This window comes from Talpa europaea (genome assembly GCF_964194135.1).
Source record: "Talpa europaea genome assembly, chromosome: 10".
Lineage (NCBI taxonomy): Eukaryota > Metazoa > Chordata > Mammalia > Eulipotyphla > Talpidae > Talpa > Talpa europaea.
In genome coordinates, this window is record NC_140077.1 from 53,872,501 (window position 1) to 53,890,206 (window position 17,706).

Genomic DNA, 17,706 nt, shown 5'->3' on the forward strand with positions numbered 1-17,706 from the left:
ATGTTTATTTCAAAACTGGACTCCATATAGCTTTCCCCTACCGTAGGTGATTTAGGCATAAATCCTTTGTGACCTCCCAAGATCTCATTCAGCACAAAGATTGCAATATCATGAAAAGCTGAGATATTTTGTATGAAGAAATGTCTTTTAAATGGATGCAATTTAAATCTTATATTCTTCCTCTCTGATTTTCTCTTGCTAAATGGGCTCTTAGTATATATTTCTGTATTGGGATGACACTTGTTCCTTGTGCTTTTTTTCATACAAACTGTTTGTAGTATTCTGTTTATAACCTGCTATTCCCTAGGAAGAGGTAGTGGATTTTAAGTGAAGAGCTTTTAGAGACCATCTTCATGAGGAAAATTATTTCCACCTTTTCAAGTAACAAATTTCATTTTATTTTGATTCTCCAGGTTCCTCCTACATTAAATGTTTGCAATTACTTTTCTATCAACATATATGAGTGTTGTGATTTTTCAAGACACCCAAATCTGCTGAGCTGACAAGTCCTCAGTTATTGGCAAGGTAGATAAACAAACTCAGGTTGCTTTTGTGGTTGATAAAACTGCTCCATTTTGTTTCTTAGGCATCCCTTTTGCAAACCATCACTACATCATTTGAGAGTTTCTTATAAAACATGCACCATTCAAGGATCTGCGGCAACAACATTTCAAATCTAAAAAGGCCCCTGCCCTCGGAAGGCAGATGAACAATTGATGCCAACAATGAAAATATAATAAATCTCTACGCTCTCTTAAGCACTGTTCTGAAATTAAAAACTTCTTTTGTAATTCATCTTCTGACAAAACCTGATTTGAATTAATGAAAATCTGTTTATAATAATTAAATTATGATGCATATTCATAAATTTTATTGTAGAAATATTAATATGCTTGATTTGGGGTTGCTGCCCCGGGTCCTATAGGGATGCCACGAAAGTAGAATACATGTATTATATTATTTTTCTAAAATTATAGAACCCTTTTTCAGATATATTTGTAAGAGTTTCAGATAAATGATTGTGACCTGTATAATAAGGGTAGTGATAAATCCTATGAAGAAATATTAAGTAGAGAAAAATTATAGAAAGGACTCTTCCCTTCCTTGCATTTTAGTTCTTTGATGCTTGTTACTTTCACAGCTCTCTGATATCTTTCAAATAAGATTTAATTTTTATTATGCATTTTTGTTTCATAGTAGGAATTTTGGATTACTCAGAAACTGAATCCTGATACGTGATATTTTAAAAATATGTTATAGATGAACAAAAGTTAAATATCCTCAAATTCAAACATGTGGCTATATCTTAGATTTATTTTAAACACCATAGCCAGGAGAGTCTTGATTCCCAATATTATTGATTTTATTTTTCTCATTAGCACTAAATATCACTAAGTCGCTCTAATTACAAGGATGATAGACTGTGTCTAATTTCTCTCTTATTCCTGGGATATTATTCCTCTGAGGATTCCCTCAGCAGGATTCAGGTATCTTGTGACAGATCTGGGAAATAGGGCTGAGTTCATGTTTTTTCTCTCTCTATTTGTGGTTGAGAAACATATTCTTGAATTTTTAAAATCACTCTATGTTTGTAAAGTATTCTTTACACTGAAGTTAGTTTTATTCTAAAATAAAATCCTCTGTTCATTTAAGTTGATATATATCCATATTCACATATGTGTATATATAGCCACACACACACACATATGCACACATTCACACATATCAGCTCTTTGACCTTGGGCAATTCAAACTTAGTGAGTTTTTTTTTAATTCATCTTTAATTGAGAATTATAAATAAACTTTCCTGCCAATATTACTCTTTTTACTGCTATTACTATTGCATTTTAGTGATTTCTGCCTCACTGGACTGTTTTGAATATAGAATGTAGGAATGAATATAAAAATCCTATACCAATGCTGTTTTTTTTTTAAAAGATTTATTTATTTATTTAAACACTGGGTACAGTCAGAAGCACAGGAGGGTGAGAGAATTCACCAGAGCCAGAGTGGAGAGCAGAACAGGCAGACTGACGAATACACTGCTGAGGGGAGCAGCGGGCAGCAGGAGAGGTCTGCATAGCATGTGGGACCCTTGTCCAGTGGTGGGGGATTGAAACGATGCTGCAGAGGCTGCGGGCAGCTTCGCAACCCAGCGCTCAACCACTGCCCCACTGGGAGGCTCCCAATGCTGTTTTTTTAATGTTATTTATGGTTCTTGTGATTAGTGAAATAGATAAGTGAATTACCTAGGAATATTCCAAAAGACAAGGTCGGGTGTGGGTGGCATGGCTATAAATGATAATAATTATATAAGGAATGTTTATCAACTCTAGAAAGTAATGATTTACAACAGGTAACATATTTATAAATATGTAAGTGTTAAGGTAGCGGCAATGTTAGAATTGATGTAAGGAAATAAAGGTTATTAGATCAACTTATCAAATAGCATAAAACATAAAAACTTCAAAAATTTTAAGACATTTTACACATGCTTGTACTTCTTTGATGACAAAAGAACACAATTATAACAAAACATCAGAAAGATACAAGGGATTTTTATTCACTCTTACCTAGAGCCATTTTATATCAAAAAACAAAGATTAAAAGAATAGAAAAAAAGTCTGGTATATATATTTTATTTTCTTGTATTTTACAATACTGTTGTCATATCAAACAAAATAAACTTAAAAATCAGATATAGTCTAGATTTATTTTCTACCTAATTTTTAAGTGTATTAGACAGGTTAGTGATGAAATATTAAAAGATGGTTTAAACTCCTAATTTTGAATTCTGTTTATAATAAAACATTCTTTTTGTTTGTTTCTAGCACACTGAAGAGGCAAAAGTTACTTCAAACAACCCAAATGGTATATTTTTAACATTAATTGAAAGCAACAATAATAGCAAGTTGATTTGCCATAGCTGCCTACTTATTAAGCCTGTGTAAGTATATTCACTGCTATTTTGAAATGATAATTAGCATTGCAGTCATACAAATATAGCTTTTATAATGATAGCAAGACTGTTTCACTGTTGTGGGAGAAAGAAATCTAAACTGGACAGCCATACACTGGGTTCTGACACTCTGCCACTAATTATATGGGTGTTTGTGCAAATCCCTTAACCTCACTAGAATTTTGCTCCTATGTTGAGCAAAAGACAAGCTTGCGTAGACAACTTTCAAAGTTTCTTCTGGTCTAAAATTGTTTTAATTTTATAAACCAAGTACCCAGATATGCAAATAAGTAATTCCCCCCTATGTGAATCAACTTAAACTCTATTAAGCACTTCTGGCTGATACTAGACAGTATAATTTTCATTTATGCTCACTAGATTTTGTCTTGTGACATTTAAACACAATTAGATAATGATTATCCCTTCTCTCTCATTCATTGTAACTCGGGTGGCATCTAAATTGTTACAGTGCCATGTGAGTTCCTTGATCATTTGTGTCTGGCAATGTCGGCATCTGCTGAAATGCACATGATCTCCCCACCTGGTTCATAGGTGTTGAGGAATTCTGTGCTGTTGTCCGCTGAGAAATCTGAATTAACACCTACAACTTCCTTTATGCTCTCTTATAAAGCCACATGGAAACATGTTTATGTTGCCTGGGCAAGTTTCAGTTTACATACACCTCAGATTTATATTTTAGAACATGAATGTCCAATGAAAGTCCTGAATCTGGGTTTGAGAAGCAGGGCAAGACTTCTGCATTCTCAGAGGCTCAGGCTTCTTGGGGGATATTTTACCCCTGACTAGAGCAGAGCTGGAGGGCTAGGCAGGCAGCAGCTCTGTTCAGCTACTCTGTCACAGCCTGATTTTCTTGCTCCCTTGCTCTATCTCCTTTTTCTTCTCTTAGAAGTATCTCTGTTCAATCTGAGAAAGGGAGGAGGGTATAGAGAACAGCAGGCATTCTGTAATAGACCAGGGACTTGGATCTACGAAACGAAACATTTGTGACTCAAAAATCCTTTCGTTTTGAAATACGCTATCATGGGTATCAGAATTCTCTCTTAAAACTGAGTGTCGAGCAGTGACTCATGTATTACTGTGTATTTTTGTAGTAAAGATATTTTCCTGAGGGTACTGTGAGGGTGGAGGATTTTGCTTCTTGAAACTAGGAAGGGCTTTGTGTGTAAACAGGCATTTATATTCACATACCAGTTCATACTTGGAAATAATATCTTTTCACATAAATTTCAATGTTTTATACTTTTGTTTGAATTTTTTATTATAAGCTTCTTTTGATAAATGATTCCTTTTAAAGGGCTAATATATTCATAAGAGTAATAGAAATAGGATTTTTTTTTTTGCTTTTCTATTTCATTTATTTGTCTACTAAATAAAATTTTTAAAAATATATTTCCGGCATCATGTGACTGACTATTTTATATTATAATGTATTAGTTTCTGAACGTATAAAGGCCTTGCAAAAGAATCTATAAAAGAATGGGTAAATGCTTTAAAAAGTTGTTCATGGATACAAAAGAAATACAAGTATGAATTAAGAAATAAAAAATTGCCAACATTATTTTTGGTCAATTAAAAAATATTGAAACTTCAAAGGCTGACACCCTGCAAGGCAATTTGCTACAAGTAAAAAGCTTAACAAGTTTAAACTCCCTGAATCTATGATTACTCTTCCAGGAATTTATCAAAAGGAAATAATTAAATAAGCTCACAAAGACTTATGTACAAGAATGGCTGCAGAGATAACCTAAATGTTTACTTACAAGATACAGTTTAAATAAGTTCATAACATTTATATAATGGAACACCAGTAGTGTTTCAATGTAATGATTTAAATCTAAATTTATTAGCTTGAAAAATGCTTTCAAATATAAGTGAAAAATTTTAAAAGGTATATATCAAAAGAATATGTGTGGGATAATATAATTTTACTAATAGAAAAAAGATGAAAATGATTTTAAAAAGTAGTATTATGGGTTAGTTTCACTTTATTCTTTTTTCTCTTTATTTATTTATTATTATTTATTTATTTATATATTTTTAAACAATATTTGCCTTCTCCCACCCCCTCAGATTGAGTCCCCATAGGCACCCTCGTACCTTCACCACCATCCCTTCCCTCTGATCCCTCTCCCTCCTCCTCCCCTGCAGTATGTCTCTGATTTATAGTTATCTGTTTTTGCTTTGTTGTGTTTTGTTTTGTTTTTAAAGTTTATCAATAGTGCAAAATTCTGAGGATAACTAGTCATAATAAATATTACCTTTTATATTGTAGTCCTGAATAGACATTGGAAATTGTGAAGTTATTTCATTTTCAATACTTCTGGAAACAGAATACTTTATACACTCTTTACCATATAAAATTTAGTGATTTGGGTCTAAAATATTGCAAATTAGAATTATAACTAAATGCCATTTAGTACTCAGAATGACCAATGAAATGAAAAGGAGTGAAAATAACAAAATTCGGTAAGGATGAGGAATAATTGAAGTTTGCCTTCATTGCTATTAGAAAGGGAGACTGAAAAAAAAGCTTTGGAGAATTCTTTTGACATTTTCTTATAATGTAAAAAATATACTTACCTACCCATCTATTCCCAAATTTTTATTCAAGGAAAATGAGTACATACATCATTAAAAAAAAACCGACCATGTGTGTGGTTCATAGTGACTTATTTATAATGGTACAAACTGCATATACCATAAAATTTTCAGCAGTAGGAGAATGAATAAGCAAACTGTGATGCATTTATATAATAGAGTACTATTCAGCTATGAATATGAATTCTATTGGCATAAATAAGAATATGAGGGCTTCCCCAGTGGCGCAGCGGTTGAGCGCTGGGTTGCGAAGCTGCCCGCGGCCTCTGTGGCACCGGTTCGATCCCCGGCTGCTCCCCGGCCACCGGAGGAGGGTCCCACATGGCGCGCAGACCTCTCCTGCCGCCCGCTGCTCCCCTCAGCAGTGTACTTCGGTCCTTCTGCCTGCTCTGCTCCCTGCTCTGGCTCTGGTGAATTCTCTCACCCTCCCGTGCTTCTGACTGTAACCAGTGCATGTATAAACAAAACGAACGAACAAATAAATAAATAAAAAAAATAATAAAAACATGCCTCTATTTAAAAAAAAAAAATAAGAATATGAGTAAACCTCAAAATATTATGTTGAACAAAAAAGTCAATTGCAAGAGTTCATTTATTATGAATAAATTTATGAAAACATCTTTATATTATATTCACTTACAATGTGTCATATATTTTGATCATATCAGTGACTTTTTTAATTTAAAATATGTATGCAATATATATGTGTGCATTTGTCAAAACTCTTCAAATTATACTCTTAGGATGTTTTTGGATTTATTTTATGCAAATCACAAAAGTTAATAGAGTGAAAAACATTTTAAGTGTGTACATTCATTTTTATATACTCACACATACACACTTAGCTAACTAAGTACAGTTAACAAATTTTATATGAATAGCTAGGTAAATGAGTCAGTATCGTTAAAGAAATCTGATTTGTGTGTTTGGGCAAAAGACTTAGCATTTTTAAGCTCAGTTTCCACCAACTCTAAAATGAATAAAATAGCACTTTACTTAGTTTTTGTGTAATCATTGTTCTCAGTTATAATGGACAAAGTGCTGTCTCTGGCAGTAGTTCTCAGTGTATCACAACAAAATCTATTGGAACAATGTAGTATTTCTAGAGCTCTTCTTTCCCATCTCTTACTTCTGCTCATTTCTTGCCACAGTGCTAAGCATGTATTTGATAATAAGTATTTATGGAATGAGTAATTAACTATCAGAAAATTGTGATGAAATTATATACAATATATGTGGCATTTGGGAATTTTAAGGTAAAAATGGAGATAAAGTATGACTGAAGTATGTACAATAACTCACTACCCAAATTATCTTATTATATATAGAAGTCATTAATGGGTATATTAACTAATATAATGAGTTAATATACTATGTGATTCCCCGAGTAGTGCTGTGAAAAGTACATATCAATTAACAATTTGTAAAAATTAAAAAGGAAACCTTCAGAATGGCATCATTAAATATGTATAAGCCCCTAATAAATCAGAGATAATGAATGCTATACTTCAAACAACCAAGTTTGAAAATCTCAAGAGAATATTTATAGTGAATTATGACCATCTTGGAAAGAGAGGCCATGGCAGGGGCCATGGGCAGTGATTTATTAAAGTCCTTACTTTGTGTGAGAAGTTGTGTCCTTCAGTCAGATGCTCATAAAAATAAGGCAACTTGATTTTTCTGAAAACTTTAAGAGCCTGGCTACTGGTCATTTCCTGTTCAAATATTCATATTAACAGACTGAAGCTTTAATTCTAAAAATACACACTAAAGTAAGCTACACAAATTCCAATCATAGAAACAACACTTACTTGGGAATTTAAATTACTATCAAAGTGTAAATGGAGTAAATAAAATATTTGAACACCTACAGGATTCAGAGGAACAGACAGAGATTAGGAAAGAAAGGGAAACATGCAGGGAGAACAAGTAGAACACTTTTGCATTTACTTCTTTTAAATTCCTACAGTGTGGGAAATATTTAGAAATGAATGTAACTGTTGTAATCATGGTGTGGGCATATCACTCTAGAGCAAAAGCTTCTTTAACCAAAGCTCCCCAAATGAAAAGTGTTAGGTGTTGAGCACCTGAACTCCAATTAATATTTCAATAGGTTCTCTTGACTCCATACATAAATATACTTTTGTGAAGTGATTGAAGAAATAGACCTTGAAGACAGTACCTATCTTTGGTTCATCAGAAAATGATACATTTCTTCTTGAGTAGAATGGGTGATGAATGTGAACAAGGTGCTTCAGTTATAAACAGTGAAAATGTGAGTACAAGAACTATAGCAGAATTAGCAGGAGTGCAATTCGATCTTAGAACAATACGTTGTTACATTGGTATGGGAAGTGGTTATTACAATAAGCCATTCAAGATTCAATTTCAGTATTTGAACTTGACATATATTTTGTAAAGTTACTTATCACTAAGTCTCAGTTACCTCAATCACAGAGTAGGAAAGAATAGTGCATCTTATGACTACTGTGTGTATTTGTGCATATACTATGTATAAAATTCTTAACATAGTGACTAGGATTGTATCAGATAGTTATTATTGCTCCAGAACAAATGAAAAACCCAGTGGCTACAAATAGCAGTCATTAATTACCATGAATTGCATGGCAAAGGGTCAGGTGATCTCAGCTGGACTCAAAGATTTTGTACTCTTTGAGGGAGGTCAGGTCTTCTTGGACAGCCTTGAGTGACATGAGTGTGGACACTTGGTTATGCTCCACATGTTTTTCTTCTTTCAGAAGATTTGTTCTCATGGCAATGGCAACAGTGCAAGAAGGGAGGCAATAATATACAAAATCTCTCGAATCTTAGACTTGAAAATGGCATTTAAATATAGCAGAAAATGGCATTTAAAGATTTATTCATTTATCCATACAAGCACTGGGTATAGTCAGAAGCGGGCAAGGGTGAGAGAATTCACCAGAGTCAGAGGGGAGAGCAGAGCAGGCAAACTGACAAAGTACACTGCTGAGGGGAGCAGCGGAGGCAGGAGAGGTCTGCATGCCATGTGGGACCCTCACTGGTGGCTGGGGCACCCTGCACTGTAACCCCAGTCCCCAGTGCTCCTCCCCCCCTCCCTCTGATTCCTCTCCCACCTCCTCCCCTGCAAGATGTCTCTGATTTATAATTGTCTTTTTTTGTGTGTTTTGTACTGTTACTGTTACTGTTTTTTTTTTTACATTGGTGTGTTATTTGGTTCCCCTATATTCCTCTTATAAGTGAAACCATCTCATATTTTTCTTTTTCCTTCTCACTTATTTCACTGAGCATAATTCTAGCTCCATCCGCGTTGCTTTGCAGGCTCCATGGGAACTAAGATACATATTGATAGGCACCACCTCCTTAATAATAGAAACTAACAAGTCATATAGAAGGGTAGGCATACTCAGAGATAGAAAGAAAAGGAGTCATTAATGTAATCAGTCTACCATAAAGAAAGTACTCAAGAAATCATTACCATTCCTGCAGAACATGGATTTTCAGTAAAATCTACTGTTGATGACAAATTTGGCAATTTTTTTCATATATCTATGAAAATTTACTTGTATTACTCTTTTAATTGGTATTTATCTTGATCATCACATACTTTTTTTTCATTAAAAGTGCATGGCACTGATATATAAGAGGAAAAAAATACATACTTCTCCCCAGACTGTCCCTGGCCAGGGAAATGCAAATCAAAATGACAATGAGGGCCTCCCAGGTGGCGCAGCGGTTGAGCTCTGGGTTGTGAGGCTGACCACAGCCTCTGCAGCGCCTGTTTGATCCCCAGCCACCAGTGAGGGTCCCACATGGCATGCAGACCTCTCCTGCCTCCGCTGCTCCCCTCAGCAGTGTACTTCGTCAGTTTGCCTGCTCTGCTCTCCGCTCTGACTCTGGTGAATTCTCTCACCTTCCCCGCTTCTGACTATACCCAGTGCTTGTATGGATAAATGAATAAATCTTTAAAAAACAAAACAAAACAAAAACAACTGTTAAAAAAAATGACAATGAGATACCACTTAATACTGATGACTATAATAACAAATGCCAACAATGATATAAGTGTTGGTGAGAATGTGGAGAAATCTAACTAACATATTGTTGGTGGGAATATTAAACACTGGTTTGAAAAACCAGTCTAGAAATCCCTTGAAAGTTAAATATAGAGGGCTTCCCTGGTGATGCAAGGGGTTAAGCACAGCACTGTGAGGCTGTCCACAACCACTGCAGCAGAGTTTGATCCCCACCCGGCCAGGGAGCAACCCATATGGCACAGCAGCACAGCAAACCTCTCCTGTCTCATCTTCCCCTCCCTTACCACCCCCTCCAATCCCCCCACCCCCAGTCCCCTCAGCAGTGTATTTCAGTCAGTCTGCCTGTTCTGTTCCCCACTCTGTTTCTGGTGAATCCTCTCACCCCTCGCACTTCTGGCCTGTACCCCAGTTCTTGTATGCATAAATAAATAAATCTTTAAAAAAAGTTAAATATAATTATCATGTGACCCAATGTTTCAGTCTCCTATGGCTGCTGCAGAAATTATACAGACTTACTTTATGAAAACAAATTTATTATCTTAATTTTCTGTAGGTCAGAAGTCTCACATTGTTCTCACCGAACTAAAATCTAGGTGTTGGCAAGTCTCTATTTCTTATAGAAGCTCTAGAGGAGAGTGCGTTTTCTTGGCTTTTCCAACTTCTAGAAGGTGTCCACATTCTTTGGCTTATGCCCAGGCTCTCAGGCTCCCATCTTCAAAGCAAGTAATATTGGATTGAGTCCTTCTCACACTGAATCATTTTAATCTCATCTGCCACTTTTTTTCACTTTTTTAAGGACTCTTATTATATTGGACCATTTGACTAATCTAGGGTAATCTCCTGATTTTCAGGTCAAATTATTATCCACCATAATTTTATCTGCAACCTTAATTCTCCTTTCCCATTTACCATAACATAGTCATAGTTTCTAGGGATTAGGACATGGACATATTTGGTGGACTTTTATATTATGTCTACTACAGTTGTAATTCCAATCCTAGGTATATATGTGAAAGAACTGAAAACATATATCCAGTAAAACTCATACACAGTTGTTCATAGTAGCATTATTCAAAATAGCCAAAGATTGGATACAACCAGACTATGTATTCACTGATGAATGGATAAACCATTTATGTAGTGTGGCCTTTACACGATGAAAAATTCACATTCAGAATTTGGACAATCACAGAATGCTGCATGGAGGATATAAAATTTAAGCCGAACTTTGGAAGAAGCATAAAACAGATGGAAACAGAATTAATGATTTTTTTTCTTAAACTAAATGAACATTTTAATTATAAGGTGTTATCACTCAAAATTACCACTGCACCAAGACTCTCAATATAGATATGACAGTGTAAGTCATTATCCAATTTTAGTACACATGTGTTTTCTTTAATAGAGGAGTATATTATTATTCACATCAATCAAATAAGATGTGTGTTCTGTGATTGGGGTGTTAAGGGATGATAGAAGCCAGAGCTGCTTCTGTTTGTGAAGAGCATCTTAATCCTACTTCCTTTAAAATAAAATAGAAGAGAATAGATCAGCTATTGTTAAAGAAAATATTCACAGAATCTACTCTTTTTTCAAACTATGCATTTTGTACTTTAATCACACTTTGAGTATTTGCAAATGTCTGTAAATTTGACAAATACAGATAGTTATTTGCATTTGCCCTTTTTTTGTTCTTTCACCCTTTCACAAGCAAGTACTCTCTTTACCTATGGGGGACCAAGTAAAGATTCATCTATTTATTATTTTTTATATTTTGGCTATTTTTGTTCAGGTTGCTCAATTGTGTTTGTTCTGCAGCAATATAGAGTATTTCTGAAATTTTCCATTCAAATGAGAGAAAAAAAAAACACTGATGCAATTGGTACTTGGCATAATCTTGGAAAGGGTGAGTATATATGGCTTTCTTGATATCGTGAAAGATGAGTAAGTTGTAAGACAAACCTCTAAACCTGAACTTATAAATCGGGAATTGGTAATTGCTCCATTTTTGTTGTTCTCTGCTTCTTCAGTGGTAGTTGATTTGAATCTTTCACTGTTTCATAAAAACTTTATAAAGCAGACTTCATGAAATTGAAGTTAGAGTAGCAAAAAGAGACAAGTTACATCACAGTAAAGCAAATGGTGAAGATGCGGAGTAATTCATCGACTCATTCTTTCTGTGGAAGTGAAACTATTCTTATTTCTGGCAGATTACCTAACCCTGCAGAAAATGCAGACTGTGTATTTGAAATCCAAATGAGTTTTCTGAAAATTCATCACAGAGGTTCGATGAAGACATGCCTCATCAGTATTCAGCACTTCTGTCTTAAGATGAAAGAGTAGAAGAAACTCCTCAGGTGGAGAAAAAATAGAAGTTACTTTATCTGAGCACAAAAGCTGCCACCGTTTACTCACTCTCAACTCCCATTGACTTCAATCAACTTCACCCTCTCAGCAAGAACTTGTCTGCGGGATAGAAATTTGTACTTCACTAATAGTATTACAAGGGGATCAAGGCTTTCATAATGAGTTTAACAATTTGGACACAGAAAAAATTCTTTGGGCAATGGAAAGTCCTAGAAATTCTGCTGGTTTTAGTGAATTTTATCTTTTCTGGAGATGGAAAATTTTAAGTAAGGGGTTATATTCATATGAAAGCTTAGTTTCTTGGACCGCCATGCTCTAGTACACAAATGGTTTCTGCTTATAGGTCAAAGATGGGGTATTTGGGTTTCCACATCATGAATTTGAATTATAATGGATTTGATGATAAGAACAGCAACATTCTTGACTTCAGTTCTCTTAGCGTCCTTGCTTTTTTCCTCTTCCTCTCCTGCCATTCCAATTTATTAAAAGAGAGTGAATAATAATTATGATTTTTGAATTTTCCCTGGATCAAGTAGTGTGCTAGTTAGTTTTATATTTATTGTTTTGTTATTTCTTACTAAATCACTTGATGTAAGAAACTCAAGGCCAGAAAACAACTTTCCCATTCACATACCAAGAGATATGGGATATAGGAAATCAAACTTAAGTCAACTTGAAATCAGCCATGTTAATTTTTCAGTTAATTGAGGCAACTTTTGGGCCTCCCCGGTGGTGCAGTGGGTTGAGCGCTGTGCTGTGAAGCTGTCCGCAGCTTCTTGCAGTGCAGGTTCAATTCCTGGCTGGCGAGGGACAGACCCACATGGTGCAGCAGACCTTTTCTGTCTTGCCTGCTGCTCCCCTCAGCAGTGTCTTCAGTCTGTCTGTCTGTTTTGCTCCCTGCTCTGTCTCTGGTGAATCCTCTCACCCTCCTACACCTATACCCCAGTTCTTGTATAAATAAATAAAAGTCTAAAAAAAAAGAAAATAACTACAACTGATATTAAAAAAATATTTAAAAAAATTGAAGCAACTGAATCTCTCATTTCTCTTCTGTTTAGATCAGTTGAATGTAAGTCCTTTTTTCCTGATACCCAAGTTTATATAAAGGAGCAGCACCAGTGTTTTAAGTACAGCTCCATAGGTGGACCTATCACATCTAAAGTACATGAAGTGGTTTGAACAAAACTAGACCAAGTTTCAGCAGAGGGGGTGGGCTCTGTGCAGTGAATAGCAGAGCTGGACTCTGGATCCCAGGCTCCCTGTCTTAAGTGAGGCTATTCTTCAAGTCAGGAGATGTGGAGCTCACCACATAGCCACCATGGCAGACAGCAAGGCAGCAGCAGTCCTTCCTGGTGACGTGATGAGGTGATGCAGTCTCCTGGATTCTGGACACGGTGTCTTCCTGTCTCCTACCAGACCAGACACCCCTCGGGCTGTCAGGATGTGATGTTCTCCCAAGCTGAGTAGTAGCAGGGCGAGAATTACAGCCTCCCAGAAGCCTTGGAAAGCCTTAAGGAACCTCCAGGACCCTAGCTCAGACCCCTCACTTTTAGGCATAAGACTTATAAACTAAAACCACCAGATAAAAGGTATCCTGTCTGATCTCAACTATGGGATATGAGAGAAAGAGCCAAGGCATAGCCAAATTTGCCTTTTGAAGAAGCTATATCAACAACAACAAAAAAGTTTTCTCTGGGAAAATTAGTATCTTCAAAGAAAAGACAGATGTCAAGGTTTATGACATTGCTAAAACTTCCAGAACCCAGAAGATAAGGCTGTGATCGAGAGTAAATTTTAACAAATCTCCTGTTTTTCTCAGTGCATAGACAACATCAAATAGGTTAACTGAACACCTTTCCAGATTCTCTGTAAAAAGTCCTTGAAAATGTAAATTGTTTTCCTTGAAGGCTATGTAAAATTATCATCCTGATGTTCAGAGATCAAGCAGCTTTTCACAGAGCAATCCAGAGGCTGTTCATGGGCTTAAGTCCTCAGTCTTGATTCTTTAATAAGCTCACTTCCTTTTGTTTGGCTCAAATTATTTGTCAGCAGGATAACTAATGGGGGTGTGGGGAATGACTACACTCCAACTGGACAAGGTATCATCTCATCCTGACAGTGCCAGACAAAAGACCTCATGAGACCTGAGGGTGAATGGAGCTCAGAAGCCCCGATGGAGAAGAGGGCATTGGCTAATGTGCTTGGTTCCACTGGACCTCAAAATTGAAAGGGAGAAAGGGTAAGATATTCTGCATTTGGTCTAAGCCAAGTGCCTACCACCTTTCAGGGTGATTTACTGGCCTATATACATGTTATGAAAAGCCATTGTAAACCTGTCTATATAAAGGAAGAAGTTGTATACATTGTAAAAGCCGTTTTATAAATGGCAATTAACAGCAATAATAATCTTATAGAAAAGAAATGTCCTCTTTCAATATGGACTGATTAGACTTTCTAAATGCATATTTTAGTGGGTTAGAAGAGATGGAACACAGGCCCTAGGGAAGGAGTTTTACCTTCTAGACTGGTCATATTTAGAGATATAATTTTTATGTTATTACTGTTGCCTTACGCATGAATTTTTATACCTAGGTTATGTTACCCATCATCTTATCTCATATGTTCTATGCATTTCATTTTACTTTATTGTGCAAATAGTATATGTAATGGACAAATGAATCCTACTTTGCATTTAATCTTTCTAGATATTAATGAGGTTGCCAGGCGATGTAAGAGCTATTGTAAACTAATACGTTTTGTCAACCTTGTATTAAAATGTTCAGGAAAGACTACCTTCTGAAAGGAACTGTGGAAGTGACAAAAAGTTATTTTTTGTCAGATTAATTTTAATACTCATGGATTCTATTAGAATTTCTCCTAAGTTTCTTAAAGAACTTAGACTCTGGAATTTGGCTGCTTAGATTATAGTCTTGGTTCAATAACTTGCTTAGAACACTTCAAATCTTTCTTAACCATGAAATGAAGATGATAATATTACCTGCCTCAGTTATTCTGAGAGTTAAGACAAAGTATAAAATAAACCTAAAGACTTAAAGTGGTTACTGGTTTATAGTAACTTCTCAGTATGAATAATCCATTCTTTCAGTTCTGTGTGGCAGAGTGTAGCATGATTTTAGCAGAATATAGCAACAAATGACTCTGAGAAATAGACTCTTAACCCGTTAAGAGATAGGATCAAATTCGCTATGTAAGACGGAACCGTTTATGGTTATCCTTCAGAGGAGAAGTGTGCATGAGGAATCTTGTGGCAAATCTTGTATCAAACTTGAGGTTGCTGTGATAGTTCAAGAAAGCTTTGATGTGATCCCACATGAAATGTTAGAAATGGGATGTATTAGAGTGGCATGAACATGAAGGAACATGGCCCGTGATGCATTGAAAATAGGTGTTGAGAAAGGGAGTGAGATCAGAAATAAGTCTTTTTTTTTTTTCTTGTTTGGATAACTAAATAGATACAAGTGCTAAGAGAGGAAACACAAAACACAAGGCAATTTTGGTGCATTGATTATAAATAATACAAGTTTTAAATATGTTAAAATATGATTCCTAAGAAACCTTCAAACAGATATGTGCAATACGCTGTTGGAGGTAAGTGGCAGGAATTTGGAAGATTGGCTTGATGTAACTGATTGAAATTTATCCAGAACATAATGACAGCTAAAGAATGGATCAGACCACTGAACTAGTGAGCACAATGCAGATGAAGGGTGGAATTGCAAGAGGTGAGAGGAAGAACATGTTTAAGAAAATTCTGAGCCATCCCTTACTCAGAAGAGAATGAGGTTATAGAAAGTCAAAAGTATGAGCAAAGTTTTAAAATTAAATTAGTACACAATTGTGTGAAATTTTGCAGAGAGGAAGTAAGATAACTGAAAAGACCCATTGGATTTTGTGACAATAGATGTCACTGATCACCTTAGTGAATGCAGGGCCAGGGAGTGAGATGAACAGAAAGCAGATTGCAGAATTTGTGGAGGAACAAGAAGGAAGCAACTGGAAACATTAATGAAGATCAATAATTTTTTCAGAAGCTTAACAAATGAGAGAGGAGTCATTTGCTAGACGAAACCTCACAGTTGAGGATGTAGTTTTATTCTGTTTGTTTTATACTTTAAAAATGAGTGTACAAACTGTGGAAATGAGACTGTTAGGTAGATCAATTCACAGGAGAAAGGGCTTTTTTAATCATATCAGTGATATTTAAAGAAATCATTTTATTTTTATTCAGTTGCCTACCCATTTTCTTTATCTCGATATTCCCTCCCTCTTCTTTAATTCTTTCCCCCTTAGCTCTTCTTGGTGCATTTATGCTTACTATGGCACTTATACTTTGCTGTTAACGTGTACGTTAGTACCCCCATTCATTTGGAGCTCTCCTATTGCCTACCCTGCTCTCTCAGAGATTTTGCAAGATTCCTATCACTATTTTGATGATTTTTTTTCCCTGCCGTTGTGACATTGTTGGTAATGTTGAATTGATGGTGATGGATAATACTGGTATTTTATTCCGGTAGCACTTGTGTGGTTTATCAGTTATAGTCAGTGCTGTACTCAACCCAGTGACCTATGGAGAAACCTGGTTGCCAAATACTTGAATTAAGGGTGGATATAGTTGCATAGTATTTTGATACTATTTAAATAATAGTTTAGAAGCAAAAAGACACACAGCAAGGTATACACAAAAAACCTGAAACAGAACCTCAAGGGCAAAAATTATGTAACAATTCAACACTGCTATCTCTATTTTCACTTTCAGATCATCTTTTTTGGGAAGAATATGGCAGTCTTAGCAGTAAAATGCTTAAACCATCAGGGGAAATCAAAAGCTCTAAATGGAAACCCATTTTATAAGTGCTTCAGAAAGTGATCAGAAAATAATGATTTTAATATGCTCTTGTCTCTGAGATTGTGAGCTGCTGATGTAGATGGAAGACAAATAGCTGCTTTTTCTCTCTGGACCATTGTGCTGCACATTGAGTACACTAAGTACATTTCACTGCTTTGCAGCAACAGAGGAATTGTAGGACACTTTCTTAGTTTCAGAACAGACACCCCATGACCGTCAGAGCCACTACTCATGATTACATACAATTTCTAAGAAAAATGCGGTGCTCAGATGCAATTCAATTTCAACCATAGGATGTTTCTCCTAGCAGCATGGTCACATACTATTGTGGGGGATATTGCATGTTAGCTAAAGGGGCAACCTGTAACACAAGCAAATAGGAAATACATCCCTGATGAAAAGAGATTCTTAGAAAACCTTGTCTATGTATATTTATTTTTACAGTTAAAAATATACAGTGGAAGACCTAAATTTATGGTCTGGAAGAAATGGTAAAAACCAAGTTTAAACAGCAGGCGTGCATTCATACCGGTCTAGTTCCCAGTGTGGACTTTGGCTGTTACTCTGTGGGACCCAGGGCTAATTACCTAACCTCCCTGTGCTGTAATTTCTTCAGCTACATAAGACTATGATATTTATCTCATAGGGTTATAATGAGGCTTATCATCTAGTATGCAATTAAATTCCTCCAATTATTCCTGACTCTTTCTCCCATGTTATTCATTCGTGGAAATGCATACAGAGAGATGAAGAAGGTGTGGTGTGACTCAGGAAACAAGAAATACAGCCCTAAACAGTTACTAAAGGAGATGGAAGGCTTTAGGAAAACCAGAAAGATCTTTGTTCGCTTTTGCATC